The sequence below is a fragment of the Ylistrum balloti genome, unplaced genomic scaffold (assembly GCF_031769215.1).
Source record: "Ylistrum balloti isolate Yb309-2 unplaced genomic scaffold, AGI_CSIRO_Ybal_v1 Utg370754, whole genome shotgun sequence".
Classification (NCBI taxonomy): domain Eukaryota; kingdom Metazoa; phylum Mollusca; class Bivalvia; order Pectinida; family Pectinidae; genus Ylistrum; species Ylistrum balloti.
Window position 1 is genome coordinate 776,875 of NW_026782443.1, and position 21,554 is coordinate 798,428.

General features: G+C 37.2%; 1 protein-coding gene across 3 annotated transcripts in view; it reads left to right on the forward strand.

Moving 5' to 3' along the window:
* The first annotated feature begins 1,337 nt into the window (after positions 1–1,337).
* The window catches only part of LOC132558073 (cGMP-specific 3',5'-cyclic phosphodiesterase-like), a 70,264-nt gene continuing 50,047 nt past the window's right edge, over positions 1,338–21,554 (forward strand). For 2 of the 3 annotated variants that reach the window (XM_060222596.1, XM_060222599.1), the window contains exon 1: positions 21,407–21,442. The gene's annotated coding sequence lies outside the window, so the exon portion shown is untranslated. Of the gene's footprint in view, positions 1,394–21,406; positions 21,443–21,554 lie in introns of those variants that run through there. The other variant, XM_060222597.1, reaches the window with a different exon arrangement.

The following is a 21,554-nucleotide window of genomic DNA, read 5'->3' on the forward strand; positions in this document are numbered from 1 at the left end:
TTACTGTCAAGTTGAATAGAGGTGATTGATGGAATAATGGATGCACAGCTGACTTATAAACCTGCCTGCTATATAATAATAAAACAAAACTATAGTGTTGATAGATGTGAAAATCTACAATACTCAGAGATGATATGGATGTTTCTACTATATGTCTTGGAGAGTTTTAAGCATAATCATATGATGTTTCATCGAAAACCCCAACTTGATTAAAATGGCTTGATTTGGCACCCGTGCAAATTATGAATGTATTATAAAACTATAAGTTGAATGAAATGACAGATCTTTGAAGGCAAATGAGTTTTGGTATATGTACATAAAATGTCAAAAAACCCACCAAAGCATAGAAAGATAATCCTGTGCAAAAGAGACAAACCAAAAAACACGAAACCTATGATAAAGTGACTATTGGCAATTTGGAAACGTGTTAGAGATGTTTCGATTATTATGATAATTTCAGTCTTCTCCACAAAATAAAACGTTCACAGGCTATAATATTAAACCTTACAGTATACTTAGTTAATTTTTTTAACAAAGCTACCATCAAAATCCATAAATCTGTAACTATAAGTTTCAAACCAAAATACATTGATTGATCTAGTTAGTTCCGCGTATCTAAAAAGATGGCTATTATTAACAGATATTAAAATCCTTGTTTGTCGTACTTCCATTTCTAGCGCTTAAGTGTCCGTATTCCCTGTGTTCTGATGTCGAAATGAGATTAAAGTTGCGGCTTATCTCATCATTTGGGGGATGATCTACGATGGCGCTGGCGCAATAGCCACCTGGGTCAGGAAATCGATCACCCGCATACATGTGTATGTATAAAGGTAATGGACAGTATATTGTAGATTACCACGACACAGCACGGAGCTGACGGATCAGTGTATTCCTTCATTTTAATATAGCGCGCGACACTGCCGTCTGGAGCATCGACTTTCAGTGTGTGTGTGTGTGCATGTGTGCGACAGAGAAGAAGTCAGCAAACTGACTATTTTAAGTAATCATAAACGAAGTCTGCAGCGATATTTAATCTGGTGCAAGAAATTGTGATTTGATCGTATAATTACGTATCATTTGAGTATCAATAACCGCACGTGTCGATACATGTGCTTAATTAATATCTGTAAAAAGAACTGTGCGTGTTCAGCAGTCGTGAAAGTCGGCGCCCGAGCCCCGGGGATTAACGTTTGTGATATTTCAGTGCTACCCCAAATCTCAACGAGAACGTCATATCATTGATCCAAACCGGATTCCGACAGACGTTCTAAACCGTCATGTCACCATTTCCATGTGTCGGGGAGTCCGGCCCGGGGGACAGCTGACACGGTGACCTTCCGGCCTGGGGGTAAAGCTGGAACGGTGTTATTTACTACACCAAAGTCAAGTATAGGTAAGTACACGAGAATTAAAATGTGTCTTTGGTGTAGAATGTTTCGCGGTAAAAGTGTTTGTCAGTATGTCAAGCAAGATTTGCATGAATAGTTAGACTTTTCATTTTGAGGGGAAAGTTGAGAAGAAGAATATTTTTAGTTCTCACAATCAATATTTACAGTTTAAGTTCCATTGGTGTCGGAAATTGCAGAGATAAAATAGAATGTGGGTAGTTATATTCAGAGACTGTTATTTTCCATATTGCACTTAGCAGTGACATAAAATCACCTTAATATCTCTGCACTTTATTTCTTTTCTAACCTGTTTCTGTGTCACTTGTGTAAAGAATAAAGAAACTTAGCGTCTAAGCCGTTAAGTACAACCACTTGATGGTTGAAAAGCTAATCCGCTTATGTTGAATAAAGCGATACTTCAATACGTTAGGAAGCAATTTCAATTACATACAAAATACGTTACTGTTGTAATGTAGACTGTATCGGTGTATAGTACAGTGTATCGGTGTATAGTGTATCGGTGTAAAGTACAGTGTATCGGTGTAAAGTATAGTGTATCGGTGTAAAGTGTAGTGTATCAGAGTAGAGTACAGTGTATCGGTGTAAAGTACAGTGTATCGGTGTAAAGTACAGTGTATCAGTGTAATTTAGACTGTATCGGTGTAAAGTATAGTGTATCGGTGTGAGTACAGTGTATCGGTGTAAAGTTCAGTGTATCGGTGTAGAGTACAGTGTATCGGTGTAAAGTACAGTGTATCGGTGTAAAGTATAGTGTATCGGTGTAAAGTACAGTGTATCGGTGTAAAGTATAGTGTATCGGTGTAAAGTACAGTGTATCGGTGTACAATACAGTGTATCGGTGTAAAGTATAGTGTATCGGTGTAGAGTACAGTGTATCGGTGTAAAGTTCAGTGTATCGGTGTAGAGTACAGTGTATCGGTGTAAAGTACAGTGTATCAGTGTAAAGTATAGTGTATCAGTGTAGAGTACAGTGTATCGGTGTAAAGTACAGTGTATCGGTGTAAAGTATAGTGTATCAGTGTAAAGTATAGTGTATCAGTGTAGAGTACAGTGTATCGGTGTAATGTAGGATGCATCAGTGTAATTTAGACTGTATCAGTGTAGAGTACAGTGTATCGGTGTAAAGTACAGTGTATCGGTGTAGAGTACAGTTTATCAGTGTAAAGTATAGTGTATCAGTGTAGAGTACAGTGTATCAGTGTAGAGTACAGTGTATCGGTGTAGAGTACAGTGAAATGTAGGATATATCTGTGTAATGTAGAGTGTATCTGTGTAATGTTTGATGTATCTGTGTAATGTAGGATGTATTGTTGTAATGTATGATGTATCTGTGTAATGTAGGATGTATCTGTGTAATGTAAAATGTATCTGTGTAATGTTTGAAGTATCTGTGTAATGTAGGATGTATTTTTGTAATGTAGGATGTATCTGTGTAATGTGGGATGTATCTGTGGAATGTATCGGTGTAATGTGGGATGTATCTGTGTAATGTAGGATGTATCTGTGTAATGTAGGATGTATTAGTGTAATGTAGAATGTATCAGTGTAATGTATGATGTGTCAGTGTAATGTAGGATGTATCTGTGTAATGTAGGATGTATCAGTGTAATGTAGGATGTATTTGTGTAATGTAAGATGTATCTGTAATGTAGGATGTATCGGTGTAATGTAGGATGTATTTGTATAATGTGGGATGTATCTGTGTAATGTAGGATGTATCAGTGTAATGTAGGATGTATTGTTGTAATGTATGATGTATCTGTGTAATGTATGATGTATATGTGTAATGTAAAATGTATTTGTGTAACGTTTGAAGTATCTGTGTAATGTAGGATGTATTGTTGTAATGTAGGATGTATCTGTGTAATGTGGGATGTATCTGTGGAATGTATCGGTGTAATGTGGGATGTATCTGTGTAATGTAGGATGTATCTGTGTAATGTAGGATGTATTAGTGTAATGTAGAATGTATCAGTGTAATGTATGATGTGTCAGTGTAATGTAGGATGTATCTGTGTAATGTAGGATGTATCAGTGTAATGTAGGATGTATTTGTGTAATGTAAAATGTATCTGTAATGTAGGATGTATCGGTGTAATGTAGGATATATCTGTGTAATGTGGGATGTATCTGTGTAATGTAGGATGTATCAGTGTAATGTAGGATGTGACTGTGTAATGTAGGATGTATCAGTGTAATTTAGGATGTATCTGTGTATTGAGGATGTATCTGTGCAATGTAGGATGTATCAGTGTAATGTAGGATGTATCTGTGTAATGTAGGATGTAACTGTGTAATGTGGGATGTAACTGTGTAATGTGGGATGTATCTGTGTAATGTAGGATGTATCTGTGTAATGTAGGATGTAACTGTGTAATGTGGGATGTAACTGTGTAATGTGGGATGTATCAGTGTAATGTAGGATGTATCTGTGTAATGTAGGATGTATCTGTGTAATGTAGGATGTATCAGTGTAATGTAGGATGTATCTGTGTAATGTAGGATGTAACTGTGTAATGTGGGATGTATCAGTGTAATGTAGGATGTATCTGTGTAATGTAGGATGTATCTGTGTAATGTAGGATGTATCAGTGTAATGTAGGATGTATCTGTGTAATGTAGGATGTATATGTGTAATGTAGGATGTATCAGTGTAATGTAGGATGTATCAGTGTAATGTAGGATGTATCTGTGTAATGTAGGATGTATCAGTGTAATGTAGGATGTATCAGTGTAATGTAGGATGTATCTGTGTAATGTAGGATGTATCAGTGTAATGTAGGATGTATCTGTGTAATGTGGGATGTATCTGTGTAATGTAGGATGTATCAGTGTAATGTAAGATGTATCTGTAATGTAGGATGTATCTGTGTAATGTAGGATGTATCAGTGTAATGTAGGATGTATCAGTGTAATGTAGGATGTATCAGTGTAATGTAGGATGTATCAGTGTAATGTAGGATGTATCAGTGTAATGTAGGATGTATCTGTGTAATGTAGGATGTATCAGTGTAATGTAGGATGTATCGGTGTAATGTAGAATGTATCTGTGTAATGTAGGATGTATCAGTGTAATGTAGGATGTATCTGTAATGTAGGATGTATCAGTGTAATGTAGGATGTATCAGTGTAATGTAGGATGTATCAGTGTAATGTAGGATGTATCTGTGTAATGTAGGATGTATCTGTGTAATGTAGGATGTATCTGTGTAATGTAGGATGTATCTCTGTAGTATACAGTTTCAGATTTGATGTTCCCGCAGATTTTCCTGTCGTTAAAAATCAAGTCGAAGTTGTTTGGTTTTACAGATACAGACACCAGTTTTACTCTGTGTTTGGTACAATATTAAATTCCAGTAGAATACGATGCCCCTACCCCCATTTAATAAAGGAAAACAAAAGACAACATTGTCAGAGATTGTAGGCACAATAAAAAAATTTTGAAGGGGGTACATGTACGTGTTACTTCACATCAACAGTCACCCACTGAACTAATGTTTTTTCTTCTTCATTATTTTACAAACCCCTTCACTGTGTGATTTTTCCGAAACGTGTTAAACCAGACGTAGTTACTTGGTGAAATACGAGAATTTATTTAAAACTGAGATAAATCATGTGACAGATATCCTGTCCTAACAGGATGGTTTATAAATAACATCATCCAAACGTGTCTTCCTCTTATCATTAAATGAGTAAAAATTCCGAAGTCTTTTCAAATTATCTAGGGCGCGCGCGTCCATCTTATAGAGAAGGCATCTCCTTTTCACCACCTTAATTAAAATCGACCACACTCGCTCATCTGCTTCTAAAAAGAAAATCTGTTGCATGTTGCTTCACACAAGGAAGATATATGATGATTTACTCGTGGTATTTTTCTGCAGAAGAAAATTTCGCATTGAGACAAGTGTACATGCTTTTGGTAGAATCAATATAAGAAATGGGCAGGCATTATTACGTAATATGAATGTTTGTGATGGCGTTTTAACGTCAAAACAAGCGAACTTAAAAGTATATGACATGTTGTTTATGTACTAAAATCTATCTGACTGAAAAACATTTGTAAATTGTTTTACATTTTTAAAACTCTGTCCTGCTGTTATTGCTAAGTAATAGTATTCGATGACTTAAGGAGGTATTATACTTACTTTGACTTGGAGACTTAATGTTGTATGTTATTTTACTTTGACTTGGAGACATAAGAGTGTATGCTTAAATGTACCTTACCGTGATTTGGAGACTTAGGGTTGAATGATACCTAACTGTAACCTTAAGGCTTAAGATTGTATGCTGCCTTACTGTAACATAAAGACTTAAGATTGTATGCTGCCTTACTGTGACATGAAGACTTAAGATTGTATGCTGCCTTGCTGTGACATGAAGACTTAAGATTGTATGCTGCCTTACTGTGACCCTAAGACTTAAGATTGTATGCTGCCTTACTGTGACCCTAAGACTTAAGATTGTATGCTGCCTTACTGTGACATAAAGACTTGCGATTGTATGCTGCCTTGCTGTGACATAAAGACTTAAGGTTGTAGCCTACGTTGCAGTGGTTTGGAGGCTAAATGTTGTATGTTACCAAACTATGATTTTGAGACTTAATTTTGTACTGTTACCTCACTGTGACTTGGATGGAGACGTAAGGTTGTATGCTACCTAACTATGACGTGATGACATAAGGAGATATGCTACCTTCAAGTAGTTCATGAAACCAAGGCTGTATATCAGTAGTCTTTATTAAATAAAATATCATATGATTGGTCAGCGTTGTCCATCAACTGTTGTTGACCACTATGCCAGTCCGTGAACACTAAGTACATTATATACATAAATACATATTATGAATATTTAATACAAATATTTGGTTTCCGGATTATACCAAGAACGGCGGATATCACTGGACTCGTCATGATCAATATGCCCCAGTCAATTAAATATATATCTGAGAATTCGTCGTGTCCGTCCAGAAACTAGAGCCAGTATATAAAAAGCCTTAGAGCAGTAAATACGTTCAGTTTATAACACAAAGGTTTTTTGAATGTCAGCCATTTTCTATCTTGCTAAAGAACATTATTAACCCTTTTTATATCTAAATCTAACTAAGACGTTGAAATCTTTGTTTTCTAAAAAAGGTTAATATGTATTGTCATGATTATTGTCTTACAGAATGACGTTATCATCTTTTGTGTCTTACAAAATGTCGTCATCATTTTTAGCCACCACCAAACATACGGCAATCTTTGACTTTGAAAATGAAAGTTAGTTATCGCTTCGTGAGAAGTGTATAGTGATTTTTTCTCAAGATTCATTTTTCTCATATTTCATATGCAAGTGTCCTTTTGGGATTGATTAGGAAAACAAAATGACTGACAGGCGGCCATCTTTGATTTTGACATTGAAGGATTGTCATCTTGTTAAGGACTAGAGGGATCGTTCTCATATTTAGTAAGAAAATTCCTCTTGAAACATACCTGTGCCATTTGGATTTTGGGATTGACTTGAAAAACTAAAATGGCTTGCAGGCGACCATCAATGATTTGGCAGTTGAAGATTATTATTGCTATTTCTAAAGAATAACTTAAAATTTTCATATGATTAAGAACAAAAACAAGAAAGAAGAGAAAATAAGGGAAAAGATAACTTTAAAGAATAAATTTATATCAAACGATAATATGCCGCACAATCTGTCTGTGATCTCTTATTCCATTCTACAGAATAACCTCCCTTTTGAGTCTTACGGAATGACGTAATCATCTTTTGTTTCTTACAAAACATAACATTTCGGACTTCCAGACCAACGTCATTACTTTTTGTATCTTACAGAAGATCGGGTTTGCCGTCTATCTTGTTCTTCTGGACAGATAAGCGATTGGGTTCGGTCATGCAATCATTCGCTGCTGTACTAATACACTTCAATAGGCGACGTTCAACAACTTGGGATATGATGTAAAGTGCATTTACTAAGAATTATTAGTTTCTGCCATTGTTACGAAGCAAGTTACATTTATTGACAATTTCATTCTTGGGTATCATTTTTTTCATTTGTAGATAAACCATGTGAACCTCATTGAAATTCATTAAGTGTTTAAGTTTCAAACATTAGTATATTACAGTTTTTCTCTAGAGATGTTTACCGTCTTCAGGTTCTAATATTTACGATCGGAAGTATGGATCGAGACGCTTGGTAAACTAAGTCCAGGCCAAGACAAACATCTAGCGGTTGCTATGTAAGATTCGTCAATATTTTCTAGAGCTAGGGTGGTTAAACACATTCTGAGAAATAACGCTGATTCGACTGGCGATTGATTCTCGTATTCTCAAGATAAAACCATCTTTAGTCGCACGATATCGTCCACGGTTCTGTGTCACAAGCAGATTGGCACCACTATTTTTTTAACATGATCATAGTCTGCATTTTTTCCAGATTCATAAGAGAATGAGAAAAAACGGCCAACGAGAATTAACTAGAAACGAACATGATATTCTGCGTATCAAATATCCCAAATTAATTTCAAATTTTGATTTTTAATTAATCATTTTATGATGTCGGGAAAGGGACATACACGTTTTTCATACCGACAAACAATTCTGACAGCATTAAGTTGTCTCATAAAAATGCAAGTGGTACATCACGTCATTAATGAAACTTGGTGTCAAAACAGTCTTTTAATGGACTGATGAGATGCCTGACCGATATATTTCTCATGCATAACAATAATTATTTTGTAAAATATTTTGCTTTTTTTGAAATCGCATGAAGTTATGATGGTTTGTTTAATTCTAACTTAACCTTTAACCTAAATCCGAGTAGCGCTACTAAAGAGGAGTTTTATCTCTCCGTACAGGTCTGAAATCACTTTAATTAGGTGATGAACATACACCTAGTCAAACACCAATGACATGTACCCAGTGTCGTTTTACTGACACAACGTACGTGTCTGACGTGCGATCAAATTCCATCCTAGTTCAAATACAAAATGTACACGAGGTGGGAAGTCAAGAAAGTTCGTCTTGACCCCTGAACTCACAGACGAGATTCCGCTCCGATCCTATCCACTTTCTCCCCTGTCAGCGAGAGGCAGGTGTCTAACTCTGTATAAACAGACAATTATGTATTTTGTAATGTGTATACGGGAACCCCATTATTGATCATGTACTTCGGTATTAACTTTGACATGGAGATTTATGTCAATAGAACTTTTACGTTAAAACCATAAATAGGTTTTACACCCAAAAGAAGGCAGCTACCAGAACTCGTGTGATAGGTGTTTAGTACTGTATTACAATAACTCCGGCACTCTGCCAAACCTATACAAACATTTATCTTATCTGTGTAAAGGGTTCATCTCTTCACTTTATGATTTTCAATATCTCGTCTGTTGAAATATAAAACCCCTGACCACTGTTGTCCTAATGATAGCCAATGGGAATAGTCTGGTCACGCAATGCGGGATGAATTTCCGGTCTGTTCATCCATCTATCATGATTTATAATAGAACTGTACCGAGCTATATTGCCAGACGTTTGATTTATCTGTTTGCACTCTCGTTTGCGAATCATTCGATCTTTAAATTAAATTTTTCACTCTGAACTGAAATAATGCCATCATTAAAACGTCACGTGACTACAATGGAATGTCACATGACTCTTGACATCCATTTTATATAATGAGATGAAATAGCGTTACTGGTATTTCTCTAATTTAAATTCGTCTGTGGGTTTTAGCTCCTAAATATAAAACAGTTTTATAACAAATCACTCTTAGTCCCAACGCTTATCTAAGGGACCGAAACCGCTATGCTATGCAACATAATTCGACAAAGATTCTAATTGCACAGGGGCCTGAGATTTGTATCATAAAGACCTGTGAAATTGTAACAGCCTAGATAAGTAACGACCTACCCTTGCTCGAATCACAGGGACCTCGGGATTTCTTACTGTCTATGTGAATACGGGCCTACCCTGGTCTGTATCTCTGGGAGATGAGAATCCGTTACTGTCTGTGTGAATACGGGCCTACCCTGGTCTGTATTATTGAGACCTGAGAATCCGTTACTGTCTATGTGAATACGGGCCTACCCTGGTCTGTATCTCTGGGAGATGAGAATCCGTTACTGTCTATGTGAAAACGGGCCTAACCTGGCCTGTATCTCTGGGAGATGAGAATCCGTTACTGTCTGTGTGAATACGGGCCTACCCTGGTCTGTATTATTGAGACCTGAGAATCCGTTACTGTCTATGTGAATACGGGCCTACCCTGGTCTGTATCTCTGGGAGATGAGAATCCGTTACTGTCTGTGTGAATACGGGCCTACCCTGGTCTGTATTATTGAGACCTGAGAATCCGTTACTGTCTATGTGAATACGGGCCTACCCTGGTCTGTATCTCTGGGAGATGAGAATCCGTTACTGTCTATGTGAAAACGGGCCTAACCTGGCCTGTATCTCTGGGAGATGAGAATCCGTTACTGTCTGTGTGAATACGGGCCTACCCTGGTCTGTATTATTGAGACCTGAGAATCCGTTACTGTCTATGTGAATACGGGCCTACCCTGGTCTGTATCTCTGGGAGATGAGAATCCGTTACTGTCTGTGTGAATACGGGCCTACCCTGGTCTGTATTATTGAGAATCCGTTACTGTCTATGTGAGAATCCGTGGGAGATGAGAATCCGTTACTGTCTATGTGAATACGGGCCTACCCTGGTCTGTATCTCTGGGAGATGAGAATCCGTTACTGTCTGTGTGAATACGGGCCTACCCTGGTCTGTATTATTGAGACCTGAGAATCCGTTACTGTCTATGTGAAAACGGGCCTACCCTGGTCCGTTTCACTGAGAGATGAGAATCCGTTACTGTCTGTGTGAAAACGGGCGTACCCTGGTCTGTATCACGGGGACCTGAGCATGTGTTATATTGTGATTCCCTGACCGGAAGTGAATACATAATTAAGGGATCACTTGTTCGACCACTTCCCTTTTCTCTAGGTTTCCGGTTTCTTCTGGTCTGGTTTCAAGGTTGTTGTGAAATAATAAATCATTGGTAAAATGTCGAACTTATGTTTTATGATAAATACTGTTTTTTTATTCAATTGTCCTTCTACACCCTCTCAGTTTCTCTCGTACTGTCGGGAAGTCGTTCATAAATGGCAAAGTCGATGTTAAGTTTAAACTAGAGACTATTTCATTTGCTTGTTACATGCCTTCATTACACACTGACATTTCATTTTAAGGACAGATCAGAGGATGTAAATCCTTTCTGAATTGATCGATGACGCCGTTTTTACAGCTGACGGGATTTGACGATCGCATATCGTATCGATTTGTTTTAAAAAGAGAGAGAAATTATGTTTTATGGTGCGGTCGGATAAATCCATAACAAAATACACTGTAGTATCTACTGTTTTATTGTCAGCGCCAGAAATCTATGCAAATACATATGTTGTGAAAATGATTTGATCATTTCAATAATCCCGGGCAGCTTTACTGCTCAAGATAATACAAATTAATATAACCCAGTAATACTGGCTGGAACAAGATGACGTGTGGTGGGTTATATTATAGATTGTGACCAACAGGGGCCATCTACCTGCTATAACCTTCCGGATATAGGTCGCTTGTAGACAGTTAGGTACAGGTATCACAGGAACACAGGAAACAGGTTTCACAGGGACATGTGAATCGGTATAGCACATGTTTGGTTGTTGAAGAGATAAAACGACTCAATATTGAAGAGATGAAATATGATTGGATACTGTAGAGATGAAATACAACTGAATATTGAAGAGACGAAATATGACTGAATATTGAAGATATGAAATATGGCTGAATATTGAAGAGACGAAATATGACTGAATATTGAAGATATGAAATATGACTGGATATTGAAGAGGTAACATTATTTTTAATAGGTTCTTGTTTACTCTTCTTCTTCTGCCTCTAATATTTTAGGATAATGGACTATAGACAAACAAACGAAGAGAAAAAATCTCCATTCTTCGTCAGAATTAGCTCAAACCCGGCAACGTCTTTTAGATTATTATGTCCCTGTGATATACGTGTTAAATAGAAACATTTGATTGCCAAATTCAGGATTCACAGATCTAGAAGGATTAATTTAATGCTCAAAGCTCCTTAAAAAATATGTAAATTGTTTCTTCTAAATCCTAAATGAAGATAATTCTTTGTACGCATGTTTGTGTAATTTTAACTGCATATGTATTTATTCTGACATAAAGTCAAACGATTCGTAGTCAAATTCATTCAAATGTTTGATCTTATCTACGACGGGCTTACAGCGATTGTTTTCGTAGTCAGATTCATTCAGGTGTTTGTTCTTAAATCCCGTACTTGCAAACATATCCGATCGGGAATATTGATAAATAACTTTTGAAACAAAATGAAAGATAATTATGATCAAGAAATAAAGTTTCGCTAAATCACGATGACGTCATTTTGACATGTTATCTGCATTATGTTTGCATGTACGTATACAGTAAAAAATCAATAGAACCAGGAGCCGTGCATGCAGTCGTGTTTTGAAATTTCCGTTCCATTAGCTGATTAAATACTTTGCCCCAGGCGGGATCTACAACGAAAAGCGAGATAGATTCATACTAAGAATGTATACAATTTCTGAAGAAATGACAATCATGCGGCAATGAATGCAATATGATAAAAGAGACAGTAAACGCAAAACATTTAGATGGTTTTTTTCTTGGAGCGTCAGACACCATTGTACTGGAAACAGTTAAATTTATCAACATTAACAGAGAGTAACCATTAATAGAGTGTGCGATTACTGTGAGTGATAGAAACCAAAGATAGAGTGTCAGATTACTGTGAGTGATAGAAACCAAAGATGGAGTGTCAGATTACTGTGAGTGATAGAAACCAAAGATAGTGTGTCAGATTACTGTTAGTGATAGAAACCAAAGATGGAGTGTAAGATTACTGTGAGTGAAAGAAACCAAAGATAGAGTGTCAGATTACTGTGAGTAATAGAAACCAAAGATAGAGTGTCAGATTACCTTGAATGATAGAAACCAAAGATAGAGTGTCAGATTACTGCGAGTGATAGAAACCAAAGATAGAGTGTCAGACTACTGTGAGTGATAGAAACCAAAGATAGTGTGTCAGATTACTGTGAGTGATAGAAACCAAAGATAGTGTGACAGATTACTGTGAGTGATGGAAACCAAAGAGAGTGTGTCAGATTACTGTGAGTGATAAAAACCAAAGATAGAGTGTCAGATTACTGTGAGTGATAGAAACCAAGGATAGAGTGTCAGATTACCTTGAGTGATAGAAACCAAAGATAGAGTGTCAGATTACTGTGAGTGATAGAAACCAAAGATAGAGTGTCAGATTACCTTGAGTGATAGAAACCAAAGATAGAGTGTCAGATTACTGTGAGTGATAGAAACCAAAGATAGAGTGTCAGATTACTGTGAGTGATAGAAAATTTATTCTACCCATGAAGATCAATCATACCATATCATATCACTGATTAATCATTCATAACATGCTTTAAAATTTCATTTGAAATGTGAAAATAATTCTGCTTTAGTTTTGTTGGGACACTTTAGGAATATTGTTAAAATATGATTTTATAAGCTTACCACACTGCAGGATGCTGGAGACAGAACGCTGTCGATACGGAGACTTAATAGCGAGCAACAGCAAATTGCTCTCTGTTGTAAATGGTAATTAAAGACACAGAAGCGTTAACTTCGATTACAGAGCTTCAGAACACCCGATCGTTGACGGCGTCGCTTTAAGCCGAGACCTTTACCGTCGGTGACAGGAGACTGTTAAATGGTGGCTTTCCGGACGTTTTTATCAGACCACAAAAGCTGTCACGGATTCGATGTTGTCAAAGCCAGTAAATGGGAGCATTAGTCTTGACAGAGTATCTGTAGAGTTATAGATAGTAGGCATCACTTGTCAAACACAGGGACTTGTGAATCCAGTTGTCAAACGCAGGGACATGTGAATCCAGTTGTCAAACACAGGGACTAGTGAATCCAGTTGTCAAACGCAGGGACTTGTGAATCCAGTTGTCAAACGCAAGGACTTGTGAATCCAGTTGTCAAACGCAGGGACTTGTGAATGAAATCAAGTCAAGTTTTGCGAGGACAATATTCGCGAAGATATCGATCTTACTTATCGCATATAAAATAAAAACTTGTTCTATTTTTATTCGAATTAATGCATAAAAGCACCATTGGGATGAATTTTGTCTATTTTATTTCAAAACATAATTTTCGAGGATTATGTAGAACAGAATAAAGACATTTTAAACGTTAACTTGAGTTTTAATATCCTAGTTTAGTTACAGCACAGCAAATGAAATAGTTTTGTCGTTCAGACCGTGATAATGAAGACCTACGACTACTCTAGCGCTATAGGTAGCAGACGGTCCTTGATTGTCCTAGGTGATACTGGATGTCTGTTATGTTGACATGAATCTGTGCAAATGATTGCCGCTTAATACGATTTTTACAGAAAAAAAAGAAACAAACAAAAAGATGAACAATCATGGGAGAGAAATATATTTTAAAAAAATTGGTTTCCATTGTAAAATATCCATAATGCAAGTTTTGGACACATTGTCTTTTAGATTTGTTACTAAACATGTAGACAAGAAGATTATGGAACTGCTTTCCTTACTGATGAAATCATTAGATGCATTCCAGTGGTCTTAAAGCTACAACTCACAACATGTTTTAGATAATAATATTTTCGTCGATATTTTCATTTTTTAGGTTATATTTAAAAACATATGATTTACTATACACAAATGTAGCACCAGATATGGTGTACATGTGATGGTTTGTAACACGTCATTTTGTTCATTATATCACGTGATACATTGGAATTAAGATAATCAATATAAATGACGTAATCACGGCAGTGGTAATCTTTCCCGTCTTTCCGCTTTCCTTGCTGATATCATTTTCGTAATCTCTATTCAATAGAATTCATCCGTCGTGTATCGATATTCCACCGTCAGATTATAAGTTGGAAGCCAGGGACTCTCTAGCTCTTCTATTCTCTGTGCAATCCGTTGAGAATGGGGCTTTTTTAAAAGCGACTGATAGCTACAGCTAAGCGGAAGGGTCTATGGATTAACGATTAAATCTTAATGGGCAGGTAATATCATTCTGCGTGCACTGTTCAGTTTATCGTAAATCGGAAGTTAGAATGAAAGGCGTGGGCGCTGATTCAGAAGACTAAAATCGGTCGGAAAGCGTCGGTGCATCAACTATTATTACAAGTGTAACGTTTTTTACTAGATAACTATTGACAAAGCAAAAAAAAATTTAACTTGAATTTAATCAGGGGCATTTATATATATATAATTGTCCATGGTCAATGAAGTAATAGCGACAGTACGGACAAAGGAATTGTGAAATTCTCGAGGCAATCTGTCCCTTTATCAAGACACAAAATAGGACACAAATATTACATTAATTACACTATTTAATTAACACGTAAAGAAAATACAAAGTTATAAACTAAAATCTGAAACGGTGGTGTAAATTTAGGTGTCTCGATTACCCCTTCGGCCGATGGACGCCGAAGGCCCTTTATTATAAGAAACAAAATACCATCTGAAGTTGTTGTATGAAAATATGTTTGTACATATATAGGACATGCACTCGTCATTTATTAGTTATCTTTGTTCTTTCCTGTCATTATCGCTAAATAAGATAGTTTAGCAATCTACAGAGGAAAAAAGGAGACTCACATGGTTATTAGTATGATGGCGTCATGAATTATGATGACGTCATTTGTAATCCTAACGCGACCTTCTTGTAATTTACACCAAACTATAGACACAATCATTTTTCAGCCCCAAGTCCATAGTACAATGGATCAGTTAAGAGAGGTAACGAATTTCCGTACGTTGGAATTCACAATGCTCCGATCGTGTATGTGATGTTTAGGTATCCCGCTTTCTACTCTGTTCAAATTTTTTTCCTATAATCTTCCATACAATGGTCATGTATCAAGGCGATATGATACTTGAGCACTGCCTCTATACAAATTCATCCCAAATTCGATAAAAAAAACCTACCAATGAAATGATTGAACTGGCAATAGAATAGAAGTTCTTATAACACAACCAGTAGACGATAAGAGTGTAACGTTTCGATGATTACACAGTCATCATTGACCAGTGCGGAGCGTGTAGTCATCGAAACGTCACCCTCTAATCTTCTACTGGTTGTGTAATATGAACTTCTATCCTATTAACATTACCCACGTGAAGAAAATGTTCCAAAATATTGAACTGACAACTTGTACAAACGATGAATAAAAAAAATGAAAAGAAAAGAAAAATGCAATGCCATTTACAATACCTCTGTATGGTCCAATAAGATTACATCGCAGTTTAACTGTAAAAGTACGATGGATTATTACACTAATCGTTGAAAGATTAAAGTTTGACAAGTATATTGTCAGCACCACGTAGCATGAAACAAACTTGAACTATAGTAAAGTTATTTGTCCCTGTCGTAGTGCACCAAAGCCGAAGCGCCAATTTTCTGGTTCTCAAATTGTCTCGCTCATGGCGGCGACAGGCATACGGGATTTGTTTGTCATTTCATCGTGCCGTCTTTCTTTTTTATGGTACAGTCATTGAAGTCTCAGCCGAATTTCTTAAAGGCCATATTTTCAATTTGTTATCATCTTCTCTCGGTTGCTTTTAGAAAAGCGGTTTCACTTCAATCAGCGAAATTGTCTTGTTACTGAGCCAGTGGGCGTACAGGTTGTCTGACAGTTTATAGAATGTCACGTGGCCCTTGGGAACAGCATATTCACGAAATGACGTTGTACCTGACGTAGATCCCCCTCAATCTGGCCATATGGCATCTCGTCAGAAGTATATGGCCTTGATTGCGTGTGGCATCCGTCTGGAATTTAGTTCTACCAGCAGAAACCACTAGAGCAATAGCACTACTACCTATACAGTTAAAAATCTCTTTTTCATAAAATCTCGTGAACATTCTTGTGCTAGCTGTAACACAACAACAAACAAGCAAAATGACAACTGTTTCGCCACTTTTACGTTCCAAATTAGTACGCTTCGGCCATGAGAGGTAATTGCTCATTCTAACACCAGGATATATCACAAGACAAGACTAGTTATCAAGACTTTCAGCACGAGGACGGCGACCATCCTCATTTGGTAAGTTTTATAAGTAACAGTTTCACTTTTTTAAACAGAAAACCTTGGTCGGTTTCAGACATATGTTTAAAGCTGAGCCTTTCGATAGGGTAAACGTGTAGGTATAGATTAGTATAACAATGATGGAAACCTTGGATATGATTACGTTGTCAGGGATATATCGATTTTTAAATATACAGTAGGTAGAATAAAAACGAAAGTAATGATTTGATCACGAACATGATACATTTAAGTTTGATGTCCGGATATGTAACGGCTGGAAAGTGACACAAACACATAAGTGGTACCTGGATTAATGAGACTGATTAATGGGATCTGTATAATGACAGCCTTGATCATTCAGTGATAAATGGATTAGTGGGACGTCCGGATTAATGTTGTCGAAGAGTGTAGCGAGATATCAGAATTGTAGGAAGAAGGATTAGTGGGACGTCCGGATTGATGTTGTCGAAGAGTGTAGCGAGATATCAGAATTGTAGGAAGAAGGATTAGTGGGACGTCCGGATTGATGTTGTCGAAGAGTGTAGCGAGATATCAGAATTGTAAGAATTGTAGGAAGAAGGATTAGTGGGACGTCCGCATTGATGGTGGCGGAGTGTTGTGGGACATCTGAATTAATGTTTGCGGAGAATGTAGAGGAACATCCGGATTAATGGTTGCGGATCAATTAATGTGACATCCGAATTAATCGTGGCACAGAGTGTAATGGGACATCCAGATTAATGTTGGCGGATAGTGGTAGTGGGACATCAGAAATAATGGTGGCAGAGAATGTAGTGGGACATCAGAATTAATGTTGGTGGAGAGTGTAGTCGGACATCCTTATTAATGGTGGTGGATAAATTAGTGGGATATCCGAATTAATGGTGGCGCAGAATGTTGTGTGACATCAGAATGAATGGTGCCGGAGAGTGTTGTGGGACATCAGAATGAATGGTGCCGGAGAGTGTTGTGTGACATCAGAATGAATGGTGCCGGAGAGTGTTGTGGAACATCAGAATGAATGGTGCCGGAGAGTGTTGTGGGACATCCGAATAAAGTTGGTGGAGAGTGTAGTGGGATGTCCGGTTTGATGGTCACGAATAGGTTATGAGGACATTCGGATTAATGGTGAGAGATGAATAAATGAGACATCTGGATTAATGGCGACAAGAATAAGTAATAGCTGTTACAGTGAATATTGATATACTTTCAGATATTTCCAACATCAAAACTACTTTTTTAGTGTCTCCCTTGACTTTTTCCTAACTTTTGGCCTCTAGTTAGCGGCGGCCCTTGTGAGGAAAGTTTTACGGTGCATTCACTCATTCCAATACCAAGCTATTGGTTAGAATTGCTGATGTCGGCCATCTTGTGTAGTCACAGGATTTTGTTTTATCCTGCAACTGTGCAGCCATTGTCGAAATATGCTTATCACATATATTTTGCTGTATTCAGCGCTGACGGGGAAAAGCTGTATTTACACACGTGCATACATTCTATAGATTGACTCTCTAATTTACTTATTAAATATAAATAAACGTTTAAAATAAGCGAATTTATTTGTTATATCAAATAAGACTGTTTAAAAAAAATTCGAAAAAATGCTTAATATATCCGTGGAAGAGTAGAACTTTACACAATATACCACCAGACCAAACCATCGATTTTCCACGAGTCTGGCTACATTATTATTTTGTTTACTACAAACACTCCACTTGAGATCGACCATTGAAATTTGAATTTTGCAATTTCTTTAATGAGAAACAGATTACGTACACTCTAATGAATAATCACGGAATGGAATGGATTGGAGCATGTGATCGATATTTGAATCTCTCCCTAATTCTTTGATTTTCTGAAAGATCAATATTTCCTCTAATTTGTTACCGGAAACATATATAGGAAAAAGCCGCCGGTGAATTATTTACAAATAGAAGTAATTGAAATAGCCCATTGAGTGTGTTTTACATCCGTTGTATAACAAAACTGAAGTACATGTATGCCATAATGATTTTACCCTGAGTGATAACCAATAATCCCATGGTTACAAAATGTACACTAACTACAAAGGACGAGCGGACACCATATTGTGCATGGCAATCACGAAAAGTCTAGGCTACAAGTACATTTCATCAATAGGGCTCCATATAAAAATATTGACAAAAATCTTTAACACTGTTGTGACACTAATAAGTGTGGAATGCAGATTGGCTATTACGCCATGTTGCTCCGTCTTCCGTCCCACTCAACGAGTTAGCCGTGGTGATCTATATCCCGCACAATGCATTACCATGGTGATCAGAGAACACCGCGTGCATTATATACTTCTACAGCCAATCTAAAACTCCATTTCAAACGGGGTTTTTTCCAAACAGTGCTGTATTGAACTCTATGGATTGTATTTTCAGTAATTTAAATGATTATTTTGGTCTTTTTAATTAATCCTTAGATGCTGTGTTTCCTCTTGGCCGAGGCCTCCGTCTCTTCCATAGTAAAGGAAGATTGAGACACAGGTAAAACCTTCTGTTTACACTTGATTTTTCCCAATTAAACATTAACACTTACTGACCATGGTATCAATTTATATTACGGTGGTGTCGTGTGTATCTGAGATTTTTAGTTCAAGTGGCCCGAACTTCTCCTCAATAACCATTACACGTAGAACCATTCTGTTTGACTGAAATGATCCTTGATTGAAGTCCGATGAATTCACCATTCTACTGTTTTAATTGACTTGCTCACAACAGAATCAATCAGTTGTAGACAGAAGCTCGTCTTTCTGTGTAAACCGACCAGTTTCAAAGTTTATTTTTTTTATAAAATGAATACCAGATGAGCGAAGCAGCTCCCTTTGGCCGCTTGCTCCCTTTGTGGCAGTGGATGTGTTTTGGTGCGGAGGTACATATCTTTGGTGAATATCTAGATTGTTGAAACGAAGTTGAGGATATATTTTGACACATTTACCAATATTCAGCATGTTTAGTCGCTCTGTTATGCCCTGTAAGTGTTTGTGTACTGAAGATATACAATATCATCGGCGTTGCTGATACACTCGCTATAATCAGCTTCCATCAGTCGCCATGAGTGTGATGAAATCAGGCACTTAAAAACTTTTACAAAGCAACCGTTATCAGTTACCATCTGGCTCGGAAATTATGTATTTTCATGGCGTATTTTGAGCTGCACAACATCAATATTGCATAGCCGTGATAAGGAAAACTTTTGTCTTAATTTAAGTCGGCGAGATAAATCTGTTTCTTTATAACATGTTATGGCTATTGCCTCAAATTCTGGTAAAAGCTTTGTTTACATAGCAACATGTCGCATTCTGCTCGGACAGCTAACTGCAACGGTCGATAGCAAAATCCGCGTGCTTGCCTTAAGACGATCAGTTCGGTGGAATGAATATGCAGAAGCGTTTTTATAAATATATTTACTTTGATCTTAGTATCTGGATTCCTCAGTGATATGTTAAAAAAGCCAAAATATTTCTTTCGGGTGTTGATTGACAGAATCGATTAATTCATCATAAGGATTGAGCCATCGATTTGATCTAATAAATATCGTTCACCGTGGAATAGCATATACACGTTTCACCGTCTCGATAATATGTGACCCATCTGTTGTGTTTTCCATCAGTCATTGTCCAGACTGGTCAAGTTTTCGACTGCAAGAATCCGAAAACGAGACAACTTTGACTAAACAATAGTAAAATCGTTAAAAATCTCTTATTCTTTTCGCCATCGTTCTTCATACTACTCCGTCTAACCCAATGCTTGAAATTGAAACGATACTTCTTTAAAATTTAACGAAGTGAAGGCGTCTTTAGTTTAGCTTAGAGGTAAGTTCACAAGAAGCAATGGTTATACAATGGATGAGTTTTTTACATATCTCTCCTGAGCTATCATGTCCACGTCATTTCGTGACAGTATACGTTTCTCTCGTGCCCATGACAACTGGTAGTGACAGTATAACGTTTCTGTCGTATCCATGATAATAAACAGTGACAGTATAACGCTTCTATCGTGTCAATGACAACCAGTAGTGACCGTTTAATGGTCTAATCGTATCCTTGATAATCAGCAGTAAAAGTATAAAGCTTCTATCGTGTCCATGACGACCAGTACTGACAGAATAACGCTTCTTTCATGTCTATGACAACCAGTAGTGACAGTATAACGCTTCTATCGTCTCCATGACAATCAGTAGTGACAATATAAAGATTCTATCGTATCCGTTTGTATCCTGTCCCTGATAATCAACAGTAAAATTATAATGCTTCTATCGTGTCCATGTCGTGACAGCATAATGTTTATTTCGTGTCCATGACAACCAATGGTGACAGTATAACTCCTCTTCCGTGTCTTAGACAATCAATCAGTGACAGTATATGGAGGTTTCGTGGCAATTGAACATACATGTGCATTTGTAAGCGTAGACGTTAATTGGACAGTAGATTGCCTCTCGCGACATCTGGCGCACACTTGATTTCTGATATATAAACGCCCCTAATTGATTTCTAATCCCATACTTCTCGTTTGCACGGACATGATGTCTGCAATGCGTTTATTCCGCAGGCGAATCAACGTCTGTAACGACTTGCATCTGCTTTTTATAGAAAATCTCATGCCGGAGATAGATAATAATACAATGGCCATGTGCGTATACTAGTACGTGAGGAATGACGTCATTTCCGTCAGAGGAAGACCTGTGTTTATATAAGTCTGTTTCTCTGACTTGATAAAGTCCTCGGTGTCTGAGTGTACAAATGTTTTGTTGATGGAGGAGACTGCGGAGGCTTGTTGATGGACATTTTCACGTGATGGATTGCCCTAGACGTCTATATAGATTAATGTGAGTGTGTTTAACTTATTTCCTGTCATAGAAATTTTGGGTAAAGAACTTTCTGACCTACTGACAACGTATCAAAAGAGACGAAATGGGTTGTTTTTAATGAAAAGAACAT